Source organism: Salmo trutta, chromosome 14, assembly GCF_901001165.1.
Source record: "Salmo trutta chromosome 14, fSalTru1.1, whole genome shotgun sequence".
Lineage (NCBI taxonomy): Eukaryota > Metazoa > Chordata > Actinopteri > Salmoniformes > Salmonidae > Salmo > Salmo trutta.
Window position 1 is genome coordinate 75,679,685 of NC_042970.1, and position 13,975 is coordinate 75,693,659.

Below are 13,975 nucleotides of genomic sequence, written 5' to 3' on the forward strand. Positions count from 1 at the left end.
TCTGGAGTCCAAATTTGAAATTTTTTGTTCCAACCTCCGCGTCTTTGTAAGACGGTGTGGGTGAACGGATGATCTCTGCATGTGTGGTTCCCGCTGTGAATCATGGAGGAGGTGTGATGGTGCTTTGCTGGTGACACTGTCTGTGATTTATTTAGAATTCAAGGCACACTTAACCAGCATGGCTACCACAGCATTCTGCAGTGATACACCATCCCATCTGGTTTGGGTTTAGTGGGACTATCATTTGTTTTTCAACAGGACAATGACCCAACACACCTCCAGGCTGTGTTAGGGCTATTTGACCAAGAAGGAGAGTGATGGAGTGATGCATCAGATGTTCTGGCCTCCACAATTCTCCGATGAGTCGCACCACAGAGTGAAGGAAAAGCAGCCAACAAGTGCTCAGCATATGTGGGAACTCCTTCAAGACTGTTGGAAAAGCATTCCAGGTGAAGCTGGTTGAGAAATGCCAAGCGCGTGCAAAACCGTAATCAAGGGAGCGGGTGGCTATTTGAAGAATCTCAACTATACATTATATTTTGATTTGTTAAACACTTTTTTGGTTACTACATGATTCCATATGTGTTATTTTAATCTTAATTAATGTTATGTCAATAAACACAAAACCACAATGGTCCTACCACCCACATTTACACATATCTGTGATGCTGTCTGGAGCGGTTTGATGTCAACCTTACACCTCCCAGAAATATCAACAATGACACACACACACACATTACACAGACACACAACACACAGTGTGTTCAGTTGTTCCCCATCAGACTCATGTCTCCTACTGTGTCTACAGGCTAGTTGAGAGAAAGGATGGAGTCAGTCTCTCTCTCTCTCTCCATCTCTATCTTTCTCTGTCTCTCCGTCTCTCTGTCTCTCTCTCTACTAATAACCTAATAGACTTTCTGGCAGAATCAGAAAGGAGAGGTGTGTGTGTGTGTGTGTGTGCGTGTGCGTGTGCGTGTGCGTGTGTGTGTGTGTGTGTGCACAGCACAGTTGTAAGCAGTCGAGCGGTAATATGCTGATGCTGGATAATGCCTCGTTCGATGTGTGCGTGAGTGTGCGTGTGTGTGTATTGTTTGCTTTAACTGTCCTGGAGTGGAAAGGCAAGATAAAGAGAGGGGGATGGAGAGCGGAGACATGGAAGAGGGGGAGGCGGTCGTGGAAAGGTCATGATGACGTGAGAGAGGGAGGAGGATAGATAGAGAGAGGAGGTAGAGATGGAGTGGGGGATGAGAGGAAGAGAGGTGCCGGTCAGGGTCAATAGATAACTGGAATTAAAGGTGGACATGATGTATTAGATAAAGTGTGTGTGTCTGTCTGTCTGTGTGCATTCTCGTGTATGTCTACACTACAGTCTACATTCTGCTTAGTCAGTAGGTGTGTGTATTTGTGTTTGGTGTGTACCTTTGTCTGTGCCCGTATCATTCTGTGTGTGTGTGTGTGTGTGTGTGTGTGTGTGTGTGTGTGTGTGTGTGTGTGTGTGTGTGTGTGTGTGTGTGTGTGTGTGTGTGTGTGTGTGTGTGTGTGTGTGTGTGTGATGCAGCTTCAGACCAGTGTAGTGTCTAGTTGGCAGAGCAAGGCCTGCCCAGAACCATCTGAGGACCAGTCTAATCAGGCAGAGAGCGGAGGAGGAGAGAGGGGAGGAGAGCAGAGAAGGAGGGGATGAGAGCAGAGAAGGGGGGAGGAGGAGAGAGGGGAGGAGAGGAGGGAAGGGGGAGGAGAGAGGAGGAGAGAGGGGAGGACAGCAGAGGAGGGGAGAGAAGAGGTGAAGAGGGGAGAAGAGGAGGGGAGAGGAAGGTCTGGTCTCTGGCAGGTCTCTGGTCTCTCTTTTCTCTCTCTCTCTCTCTCTCTCTCTCTCTCTCTCTCTCTCTCTCTCTCCTCTTTCTCTCCTATTTCTCTCTCTCTCTCTCTCTCTCTCTCTCTCTCTCTCTCTCTCTTTCACAATTTCTTATTATTCTAACACTGCTGATGCACTTTGCCGTATACTGCTGCAGAGAACACTCTACTGTCTCTCCCTCATCTGTCTCTCTCTTTATTTGTTGTGCATTTTTCTTCCAGAATATTATGATTATTTATTACATAATATTATTGTATAATAAGGTATACCACCTTATTGCATCCCAACAATGGGGTTTACAGAGGCTTTTAGAGAACTCATACACTTCTGTAGGCCTGATTGAAGCTACAAAATGTAAGTGTTCGACCTTAACATGTGATAACTGTACAACAGAACAGATGAGCAGGAATGATATTTATTCTCACGGATGGATAAAAAACAACTCTCTGAAGCCACGCCCCTACTACGCCTCTAGACTTCTGATCTGACCCACTGGGTCATTTCTCAATAACCAAGCAATGATCCAGCATCAACAACCCAACCATGCTTTTTTTAAAGAAAGCAACCCAATTAAGTGACCCAACGCCTGCAACCCAGCAGTTGGGTCAGCCAAACAGCCCAGTAGGGTTGGGTCAGCCAAACAGCCCAGTAGGGTTGGGTCAGCCAAACAACCCAGTAGGGTTGGGTCAGCCAAACAGCCCAGTAGGGTTGGGTCAGCCAAACAACCCAGTAGGGTTGGGTCAGCCAAACAACCCAGTAGGGTTGGGTCAGCCAAACAGCCCAGTAGGGTTGGGTCAGCCAAACAACCCAGTAGGGTTGGGTCAGCCAAACAACCCAGTAGGGTTGGGTCAGCCAAACAACCCAGTAGGGTTGGGTCAGCCAAACAGCCCAGTAGGGTTGGGTCAGCCAAACAGCCCAGTAGGGTTGGGTCAGCCAAACAACCCAGTAGGGTTGGGTCAGCCAAACAACCCAGTAGGGTTGGGTCAGCCAAACAACCCAGTAGGGTTGGGTCAGCCAAACAACCCAGTAGGGTTGGGTCAGCCAAACAGCCCAGTAGGGTGGGTCAGCCAAACAACCCAGTAGGGTTGGGTCAGCCAAACAGCCCAGTAGGGTTGGGTCAGCCAAACAGCCCAGTAGGGTTGGGTCAGCCAAACAACCCAGTAGGGTTGGGTCAGCCAAACAACCCAGTAGGGTTGGGTCAGCCAAACAGCCCAGTAGGGTTGGGTCAGCCAAACAGCCCAGTAGGGTTGGGTCAGCCAAACAACCCAGTAGGGTTGGGTCAGCCAAACAACCCAGTAGGGTTGGGTCAGCCAAACAACCCAGTAGGGTTGGGTCAGCCAAACAACCCAGTAGGGTTGGGTCAGCCAAACAACCCAGTAGAGTTGGGTCAGCCAAACAACACAGTAGGGTTGGGTCAGCCAAACAACCCAGTAGGGTTGGGTCAGCCAAACAACCCAGTAGGGTTGGGTCAGCCAAACAACCCAGTAGGGTTGGGTCAGCCAAACAACCCAGTAGGGTTGCCAAACAACCCAGTAGGGTTGGGTCAGCCAAACAGCCCAGTAGGGTTGGGTCAGCCAAACAACACAGTAGGGTTGGGTCAGCCAAACAGCCCAGTAGGGTTGGGTCAGCCAAACAACACAGTAGGGTTGGGTCAGCCAAACAACCCAGTAGGGTTGGGTCAGCCAAACAACCCAGTAGGGTTGGGTCAGCCAGTCAGCCAAACAACCCAGTAGGGTTGGGTCAGCCAAACAACCCAGTAGGGTTGGGTCAGACAAACAACCCAGCAGTTGAGAGCCAAACAACCAGCAGTTGAGACAGCCAAACAACCCAGCAGTTGAGACAGCCAAACAACCCAACAGTTGGGTCAACCAAACAACCCAGCAGTTGGGTCAACCAAATAACCCAGCAGTTGAGACAGCCAAACAACCCAGCAGTTGGGTAAACCAAACAACCCAGCAGTTGGGTCAACCAAACAACCCAGCAGTTGAGACAGACAAACAACCCAGCAGTTGGGTCAGACAAACAACCCAGCAGTTGGGTCAACCAAACAACCCAGCAGTTGAGAGCCAAACAACCCAGCAGTTGAGACAGCCAAACAACCCAACAGTTGAGACAACCAAACAACCCAGCAGTTGGGTCAACCAAACAACCCAGCAGTTGAGACAGCCAAACAACCCAACAGTTGAGACAACCAAACAACCCAGCAGTTGGGTCAACCAAACAACCCAACAGTTGAGACAGCCAAACAACCCAACAGTTGAGACAGCCAAACAACCCAGCAGTTGAGACAGCCAAACAACCCAGCAGTTGGGTCAACCAAACAACCCAGCAGTTGAGACAGCCAAACAACCCAACAGTTGAGACAGCCAAACAACCCAGCAGTTGAGACAGCCAAACAACCCAGCAGTTGAGAGCCAAACAACCCAGCAGTTGAGACAGCCAAACAACCCAGCAGTTGAGACAGCCAAACAACCCAGCAGTTGAGACAGCCAAACATCCCAGCAGTTGAGAGCCAAACAACCCAACAGTTGATACAGCCAAACAACCCAGCAGTTGAGACAGCCAAACAACCCAGCAGTTGGGTCAACCAAACAACCCAACAGTTGAGACAGCCAAACAACCCAGCAGTTGGGTCAACCAAACAACCCAACAGTTGAGACAGCCAAACAACCCAGCAGTTGGGTCAACCAAACAACCCAACAGTTGAGACAACCAAACAACCCAGCAGTTGAGACAGCCAAACAACCCAGCAGTTGAGACAGCCAAACAACCCAGCAGTTGAGACAGCCAAACAACCCAGCAGTTGAGACAGCCAAACAACCCAGCAGTTGAGAGCCAAACAACCCAGCAGTTGAGACAGCCAAACAACCCAGCAGTTGAGACAGCCAAACATCCCAGCAGTTGAGACAGCCAAACAACCCAGCAGTTGAGACAGCCAAACAACCCAACAGTTGAGACAGCCAAACAACCCAACAGTTGAGACAGCCAAACAACCCAACAGTTGAGACAGCCAAACAACCCAGCAGTTGGGTCAACCAAACAACCCAACATTTGAGACAGCCAAACATCCCAGAAGTTGGGTCAACCAAACAACCCAACGGTTGAGACAGCCAAACAACCCAGCAGTTGGGTCAACCAAACAACCCAGCAGTTGAGAGCCAAACAACCCAGCAGTTGAGACAGCCAAACAACCCAGCAGTTGAGACAGCCAAACAACCCAGCAGTTGAGACAGCCAAACAACCCAACAGTTGAGACAGCCAAACAACCCAGCAGTTGAGACAGCCAAACAAGCCAGCAGTTGGGTCAACCAAACAACCCAACAGTTGAGACAGCCAAACAACCCAACAGTTGAGACAACCAAACAACCCAGCAGTTGAGACAGCCAAGCAACCCAGCAGTTGAGACAGCCAAACAACCCAGCAGTTGGGTCAACCAAACAACCCAGCAGTTGAGACAGCCAAACAACCCCAACAGTTGAGACAGCCAAACAACCCAGCAGTTGAGACAGCCAAACAACCCAGCAGTTGGGTCAACCAAACAACCCAACAGTTGAGACAGCCAAACAACCCAACAGTTGAGACAGCCAAACAACCCAGCAGTTGATACAGCCAAACAACCCAGCAGTTGAGAGCCAAACAACCCAGCAGTTGAGACAGCCAAACAACCCAGCAGTTGAGACAGCCAAACAACCCAGCAGTTGAGACAGCCAAACAACCCAGCAGTTGAGACAGCCAAACAACCCAGCAGTTGAGACAGCCAAACAACCCAGCAGTTGAGACAGCCAAACAACCCAGCAGTTGAGACAGCCAAACAACCCAGCAGTTGAGACAGCCAAACAACCCAGCAGTTGAGACAGCCAAACAACCCAGCAGTTGAGACAGCCAAACAACCCAGCAGTTGAGACAGCCAAACAACCAAGAAGTTGAGACAGCCAAACAACCCAGAAGTTGGGTCAACCAAACAACCCAACAGTTGGGTCAACCAAACAACCCAACAGTTGAGACAGCCAAACAACCCAGAAGTTGGGTCAACCAAACAACCCAGCAGTTGAGACAGCCAAACAACCCAGCAGTTGGGTCAACCAAACAACCCAGCAGTTGAGACAGCCAAACAACCCAACAGTTGAGAGCCAAACAACCCAGCAGTTGGGTCAACCAAACAACCCAGCAGTTGGGTCAACCAAACAACCCAGCAGTTGAGACAGCCAAACAACCCAGCAGGGTTTGGTCAACCAGACAACCCAGTAGTGTTGGGTCAACCAAACAACCCAGCAGTTGAGACAGCCAAACAACCCAGCAGGGTTGGGTCAACCAGACAACCCAGTAGGGTTGGGTCAACCAGACAACCCAGTAGGGTTGGGTCAACCAAACAACCCAACGGTTGAGACAGCCAAACAACCCAGCAGTTGGGTCAACCAAACAACCCAGCAGTTGAGAGCCAAACAACCCAGCAGTTGAGACAGCCAAACAACCCAGCAGTTGAGACAGCCAAACAACCCAGCAGTTGAGACAGCCAAACAACCCAACAGTTGAGACAGCCAAACAACCCAGCAGTTGAGACAGCCAAACAAGCCAGCAGTTGGGTCAACCAAACAACCCAACAGTTGAGACAGCCAAACAACCCAACAGTTGAGACAACCAAACAACCCAGCAGTTGAGACAGCCAAGCAACCCAGCAGTTGAGACAGCCAAACAACCCAGCAGTTGGGTCAACCAAACAACCCAGCAGTTGAGACAGCCAAACAACCCAACAGTTGAGACAGCCAAACAACCCAGCAGTTGAGACAGCCAAACAACCCAGCAGTTGGGTCAACCAAACAACCCAACAGTTGAGACAGCCAAACAACCCAACAGTTGAGACAGCCAAACAACCCAGCAGTTGATACAGCCAAACAACCCAGCAGTTGAGAGCCAAACAACCCAGCAGTTGAGACAGCCAAACAACCCAGCAGTTGAGACAGCCAAACAACCCAGCAGTTGAGACAGCCAAACAACCCAGCAGTTGAGACAGCCAAACAACCCAGCAGTTGAGACAGCCAAACAACCCAGCAGTTGAGACAGCCAAACAACCCAGCAGTTGAGACAGCCAAACAACCCAGCAGTTGAGACAGCCAAACAACCCAGCAGTTGAGACAGCCAAACAACCCAGCAGTTGAGACAGCCAAACAACCAAGAAGTTGAGACAGCCAAACAACCCAGAAGTTGGGTCAACCAAACAACCCAACAGTTGGGTCAACCAAACAACCCAACAGTTGAGACAGCCAAACAACCCAGAAGTTGGGTCAACCAAACAACCCAGCAGTTGAGACAGCCAAACAACCCAGCAGTTGGGTCAACCAAACAACCCAGCAGTTGAGACAGCCAAACAACCCAACAGTTGAGAGCCAAACAACCCAGCAGTTGGGTCAACCAAACAACCCAGCAGTTGGGTCAACCAAACAACCCAGCAGTTGAGACAGCCAAACAACCCAGCAGGGTTTGGTCAACCAGACAACCCAGTAGTGTTGGGTCAACCAAACAACCCAGCAGTTGAGACAGCCAAACAACCCAGCAGGGTTGGGTCAACCAGACAACCCAGTAGGGTTGGGTCAACCAGACAACCCAGTAGGGTTGGGTCAACCAAACAACCCAGCAGGGTTGGGTCAACCAGACAACCCAGTTTTTTAGAGTGTAAGAGAAAGGGGAAGTGGGGTTGAGAGAGGGACATGAACATGCAGCCACTGTTCTGTTACTAGACTCTGATGCTATGCAGTGTCATATAACCTACGTAAAGCCTACATAGTGCTTTATTGTCTCTCACTTTGATCACATCAGAGAAGTTACTCATTGTTATCAAAGACTGGGGGAATTATAGATGTTCCTCTTAAATCAGTGCTTGGTTTGTGTGTGTGTGTGTGTGTGTGTGTGTGTGTGTGTGTGTGTGTGTGTGTGTGTGTGTGTGTGTGTGTGTGTGTGTGTGTGTGTGTGTGTGTGTGTGTGTGTGTGTGTGTCTGAAATAGAATAATAGCATAATTGATGTTTAAACTGTAACAGCTATTAAACAGTATATTCTTCCGTAGTGCTGAAATCCTCCTTCCTATAAACAGTACTACAGCAGTGAGCCAGCAGCATACCACCCTGCATCCCACTGCTGTCTTGCTTCTGAAGCTAAGCAGGGTTGGTCCTGGTCGGTTCCTGGAAGCGAGACCAGATGCTCCTGGAAGTGGTGTTGGAGGGCCAGTAAGAGGAACTCATTCCTCTGGTCAACAACAAAAAGAATCTATCCCAGGGCAGTGATTGGGGACATTACCCTGTGTATGTGGTGTCTTTCAGATGGGATATTAAACGGGTGTGCTGACGCTCTGTGGACACTATAAACCCATGGCACTTATCGTCCAGGCTAAATTCCCATACCATCACGGTCACCTAATCATCCCCGGCTTCCAATTGACTCATTCGTCCCCCCTCCTCTCCCCTGTAACTATTCCTCAGGTTGTTGCTGTAAATGAGAATGTGTTGTCAGTCAACTGACCTGGTGAAATAAGAGTCTGGGTACTGGAGTGTTGCTTCTAGCCAGTGTTTAGTCTGAGTCTTCACTCCCATGCTAGTCTGTCTCTTCATGTTACATCAGCTGTTACGACACACACACAGACTCAGACCGCATCACCCTCTTAACCATCCCCCGGCCATGGTGTCAATGTCAGACTGGCATCTGGTAAACACACACACACACACACGGACATAAACACGCAGATCCCGTTCAATTACATGGACACGCACAGACATACACACGGACGGACGGACGGACGCAAGTTTGCACACAGATGCAAACACAAACAAATACTGACAAGTGTGCATGTACACACACAAACACACACACACTAACAGGATAATGAGTCTCCAATTAGGAGCAGTGCTGATCTGTCCAGACCCATCCAGTCATACCAGCCCCTTAAGCCAGCATTACTCAGGCCTGGTCACACACACCAGAGTTCAGTAAGGCCAGCATTACTCAGGCCTGGTCACACACACCAGAGTTCAGTAAGGCCAGCATTACTCAGGCCTGGTCACACACACCAGAGTTCAGTAAGGCCAGCATTACTCAGGCCTGGTCACACACACCAGAGTTCACTAAGGCCAGCATTACTCAGGCCTGGTCACACACACCAGAGTTCAGTAAGGCCAGCATTACTCAGGCTTGGTCACACACACCAGAGTTCAGTAAGGCCAGCATTACTCAGGCCTGGTCACACACACCAGAGTTCAGTAAGGCCAGCATTACTCAGGCCTGGTCACACACACCAGAGTTCAGTAAGGCCAGCATTACTCAGGCCTGGTCACACACACCAGAGTTCAGTAAGGCCAGCATTACTCAGGCCTGGTCACACACACCAGAGTTCAGTAAGGCCAGCATTACTCAGGCCTGGTCACACACACCAGAGTTCATTAAGATAAATGTCTAAGTGCTTCAGATCCTATTCAATCTCTTTCAGTAGAATAGAGGTTTGATATTGTCCTTCTTTGTTATGTATATTTGTATACGGTACAGTACCTTTGTGTGTGTTTGTATTATGAAATACTGTATATGTCAGATATATATGTGTGTTTGTATGCTATTCCAGTTTTCCTACTGGCCTTAATGCTTGTATTATTAGATACATGTAAATGCTTTTGCTGTTCTCCCATGTTACTGGTCTTAAAGTTGAGCTGACAGCCGTTTTGCACTGTTTTGCACACACACGCACGCACACACACACACACACGCACACACACACGCACACACACACACGCACACACGCACGCACACACACGCACGCACGCGCACGCACGCACACACACACACACACACACACACACACACACACACACCCATCGCGTTCTAGCGACTCCTTGTGGTGGGCCTGGCGCCTGCAAGCTGATTTCGGTCACGAGCTGGACGGTGTTTCCTCCGACATATTGGTGCTGCTGGCTTCTTGGTTAAGTGAGCAGTGTGTCAAGAAGCAGTGTGGCTTGGCAGGGTCGTGTTTCGGAGGACGCATGGCTTTCGACTGTCGCCTCTCCTGAGTCTGTAGGAGAGTTGCAGCGATGGGACAAGACTGCTAACTACCATTTGGATATCACAAAATTGGGAACAAAAAGGGGTAAAAGTACAAATATATATATATATATATATATACAGTACCAGTCAAAAGTTTGGACACGCCTACTCATTCCAGGGTTTTTCTATATTTTTTAAAATGTTTACATTTAAAAAAAATAGTGAAGACATCAAAACTATGAAATAACACATATGGAATCATGTAGTAACCAAACACGTGTTGGTGGGAGTATATACAGTTGAAGTTGCAAGTTTACATATTATTAAAACTCGTTTTTCAACTACTCCACAAATTTCTTGTTAACAAACTATAGTTGTTTTAAGTAATTTTTCCAAGAATTGTTTACAGACAGATTATTTCACTTATAATTCACTGTATCACAATTCCAGTGGGTCAGAAGTTTATATACACGAAGTTGACTGTGCCTTTAAACAGCTTGGAATATTCCAGAAAATTATGTCATGGCTTTAGGAGCTTCTGATAGGCTAATTGACATCATTTGAGTCAATTGGAGGTGTATCTGTGGATGTATTTCAAGGCCTACCTTCAAACTCAGTGCCTCTTTGGTTGACATCATGGGAAAATCAAAAGAAATCAGCCAAGAGCAATTTCCAAACGCCTGAAGGTACCACGTTCATCTGTACAAACAATAGTATGCAAGTAAAACACCATGGGACCACGCAGCCGTCGCACCGCTCAGGAAGGAGACGCGTTCTGTCTCCTAGAGATGAACATATTTTGGTGCGAAAGTGCAAATCAATCCCAAAACAACAGCAAAGGACCTTGTGAAGATGCTGGAGGAAACAGGTACAAAAGTATCTATATCCACAGTAAAATGAGTCCTATATCGACATAACCTGAAAGGCCGCTCAGCAAGGAAGAAGCCACTGCTCCAACACCGCTATAAAAAAGCCAGACTACGGTTTGCAACTGCACATGGGGACAAAGATCGTACTTTTTGGAGAAATGTCCTCTGGTCTGATGAAACAAAAATAGAACTGTTTGGCCATAATGACCATTTTGGAGGAAAAAGGGGGAGGCTTGCAAGCCGAAGAACACCATCCCAACTGTGAAGCACGGGGGTGGCAGCATCATGTTGTGGGGGTGCTTTGCTGCAGGAGGGACTGGTGCACATCACAAAATAGATGGCATCATGAGGAGGAAAATTATGTGGATATATTGAAGCAACATCTCAAGACATCAATCAGGAAGTTAATAAAGCTTGGTCGCAAATGGGTCTTCCAAATGGACAATGACCCCAAGCATACTTCCAAAGTTGTGGCAAAATGGCTTAAGGACAACAAAGTCAAGGTATTGGAGTGGCCATCACAAAGCCCTGACCTCAATCCTATAGAAAAAGTGTGGGCATAACTGAAAAAGCGTGTGCGAGCAAGGAGGCCTACAAACCTGACTCCGTTACACCAGCTCTGTCAGGAGGAATGGGTCAAAATTCACCCAACTTATTGTGGGAAGCTTGTGGAAGGCTACCTGAAGCGTTTGACCCAAGTTAAACAATTTAAAGGCAATGCTACCAAATACTAATTGAGTGTATGTAAACTTCTGACCCACTCGGAATGTGATGAAAGAAATAAAAGCTGCAATAAATCATTCTCTCTACTATTATTCTGACATTTCACATTCTTAAAATAAAGTGGTGATCCTAACTGATCTAAGCGAATTTTTACAAGGATTAAATGTCAGGAATTGTGAATAACTGATTTGAATGTATTTGGCTAAGGTGTATGTAAACGTCCAACTTCAACTGTATATACAAATGATGATATGATAAATGAACTTACATTGTGAATGAATAAGCCTTTTCATACGTTATAATATGTCCACATATAGTTATAATCTGTTTTAGGAACAGCTACCCAAAATATTTCACCTTTATTACCTTACCAAACATATCATGACATTAGTGATAGTCAAAATCTATCAAATGTGTGATGGTGTAAATCAACATTTAGGCTATTTAAACAGCATGCTTTCCTCCTATAGACAAGGGGAGAAGGGCTATGTAAAGGGCACGGTTTTGTCACGCTGAGAATATGCAATGTGTCTGCCTCTGATGTATAAATGCATACAAGTATACGTTTATTCAACAGGGGACGTTTACATGGTCCTAGGAAGGATTGCTGTCTTCTGACTTATTGAATGGTGGGAAATCAAGCAAATAAGTCATGTAAACATATACATATTTTATAAGTCATTCTAATGCCAGATTTTCTGGACTGTCAGTTTAAGATGATTGGTGTTTGTATTATTAGATATATGTGTATATATTGTCCCATGTTACTGGCCTTAACTCCAGCCGTACTCCATTTGAATGGATGATTTTGGCAACCATCATAGCTAACTGTATCGTCCTGGCTCTGGAACAGCATTTGCCTGAGAATGACAAAACTCCTCTTTCTGAGAGACTGGTGAGTACAACTCTCTCTCTATCTCTCTCTCTCTCTCTCTCTCTCACACACACACACACCACAAAGGTGCACACAATGCTCTTTTTCGAAATGCCATATTCTAACCCTCTCTCTCCCTCCTCTCCTCTCTCTCTCCCCCCCTCTTCTCTCCCCCTCCCTCCTCTCCTCTCTCTCTCACTCCCCTCCCTTCTCTCTCTCGTTCTCTCGTTCTCTCTCTCTCTCTCTCTCTCCCCTTCTCTCCATTAGGATGATACAGAGCCCTACTTCATAGCCATCTTCTGTTTTGAGTCAGGTATAAAGATTCTGGCTCTGGGCTTTGCCCTCCATAAGGGCTCCTACCTGAGGAATGGATGGAACGCTATGGACTTTGTAGTAGTGCTCACTGGGTAAGTACATTATTGTTGCATTGTATTATACCATAACTACTGTCTACATACCATACATCAGGGATCATTACCATAACTACTGTCTACATACCATACATCAGGGATCATTACCATAACTACTGTCTACATACCATACATCAGGGATTATACCATAACTACTGTCTACATACCATACCTCAGGGATCATTACCATAACTACTGTCTACATACCATACATCAGGGATCATTACCATAACTACTGTCTACATACCATACATCAGGGATTATACCATAACTACTGTCTACATACCATACCTCAGGGATCATTACCATAACTACTGTCTACATACCATACCTCAGGGATCATTACCATAACTACTGTCTACATACCATACCTCAGGGATCATTACCATAACTACTGTCTACATACCATACATCAGGGATCATTACCATAACTACTGTCTACATACCATACATCAGGGATCATTACCATAACTACTGTCTACATACCATACATCAGGGATCATTACCATAACTACTGTCTACATACCATACATCAGGGATCATTACCATAACTACTGTCTACATACCATACATCAGGGATCATTACCATAACTACTGTCTACATACCATACATCAGGGATCATTACCATAACTACTGTTTACATACCATACATCAGGGATCATTACCATAACTACTGTCTACATACCATACATCAGGGATTATACCATAACTACTGTCTACATACCATACCTCAGGGATCATTACCATAACTACTGTCTACATACCATACATCAGGGATTATACCATAACTACTGTCTACATACCATACAACAGGGATCATTACCATAACTACTGTCTACATACCATACCTCAGGGATCATTACCATAACTACTGTCTACATACCATACATCAGGGATCATTACCATAACTACTGTCTACATACCATACATCAGGGATCATTACCATAACTACTGTCTACATACCATACATCAGGGATCATTACCATAACTACTGTCTACATACCATACATCAGGGATCATGACCATAACTACTGTCTACATACCATACATCAGGGATCATTACCATAACTACTGTTTACATACCATACATCAGGGATCATTACCATACCTACTGTCTACATACCATACATCAGGGATTATACCATAACTACTGTCTACATACCATACATCAGGGATCATTACCATAACTACTGTCTACATACCATACATCAGGGATTATACCATAACTA

The 13,975-nt window shown here is 46.6% G+C and overlaps 1 pseudogene; it reads left to right on the forward strand.

Annotated features, from left to right (window-relative positions):
- The window catches only part of LOC115147876 (voltage-dependent P/Q-type calcium channel subunit alpha-1A-like), a 184,189-nt pseudogene that overhangs the window by 53,154 nt on the left and 117,060 nt on the right, over window positions 1–13,975 (forward strand).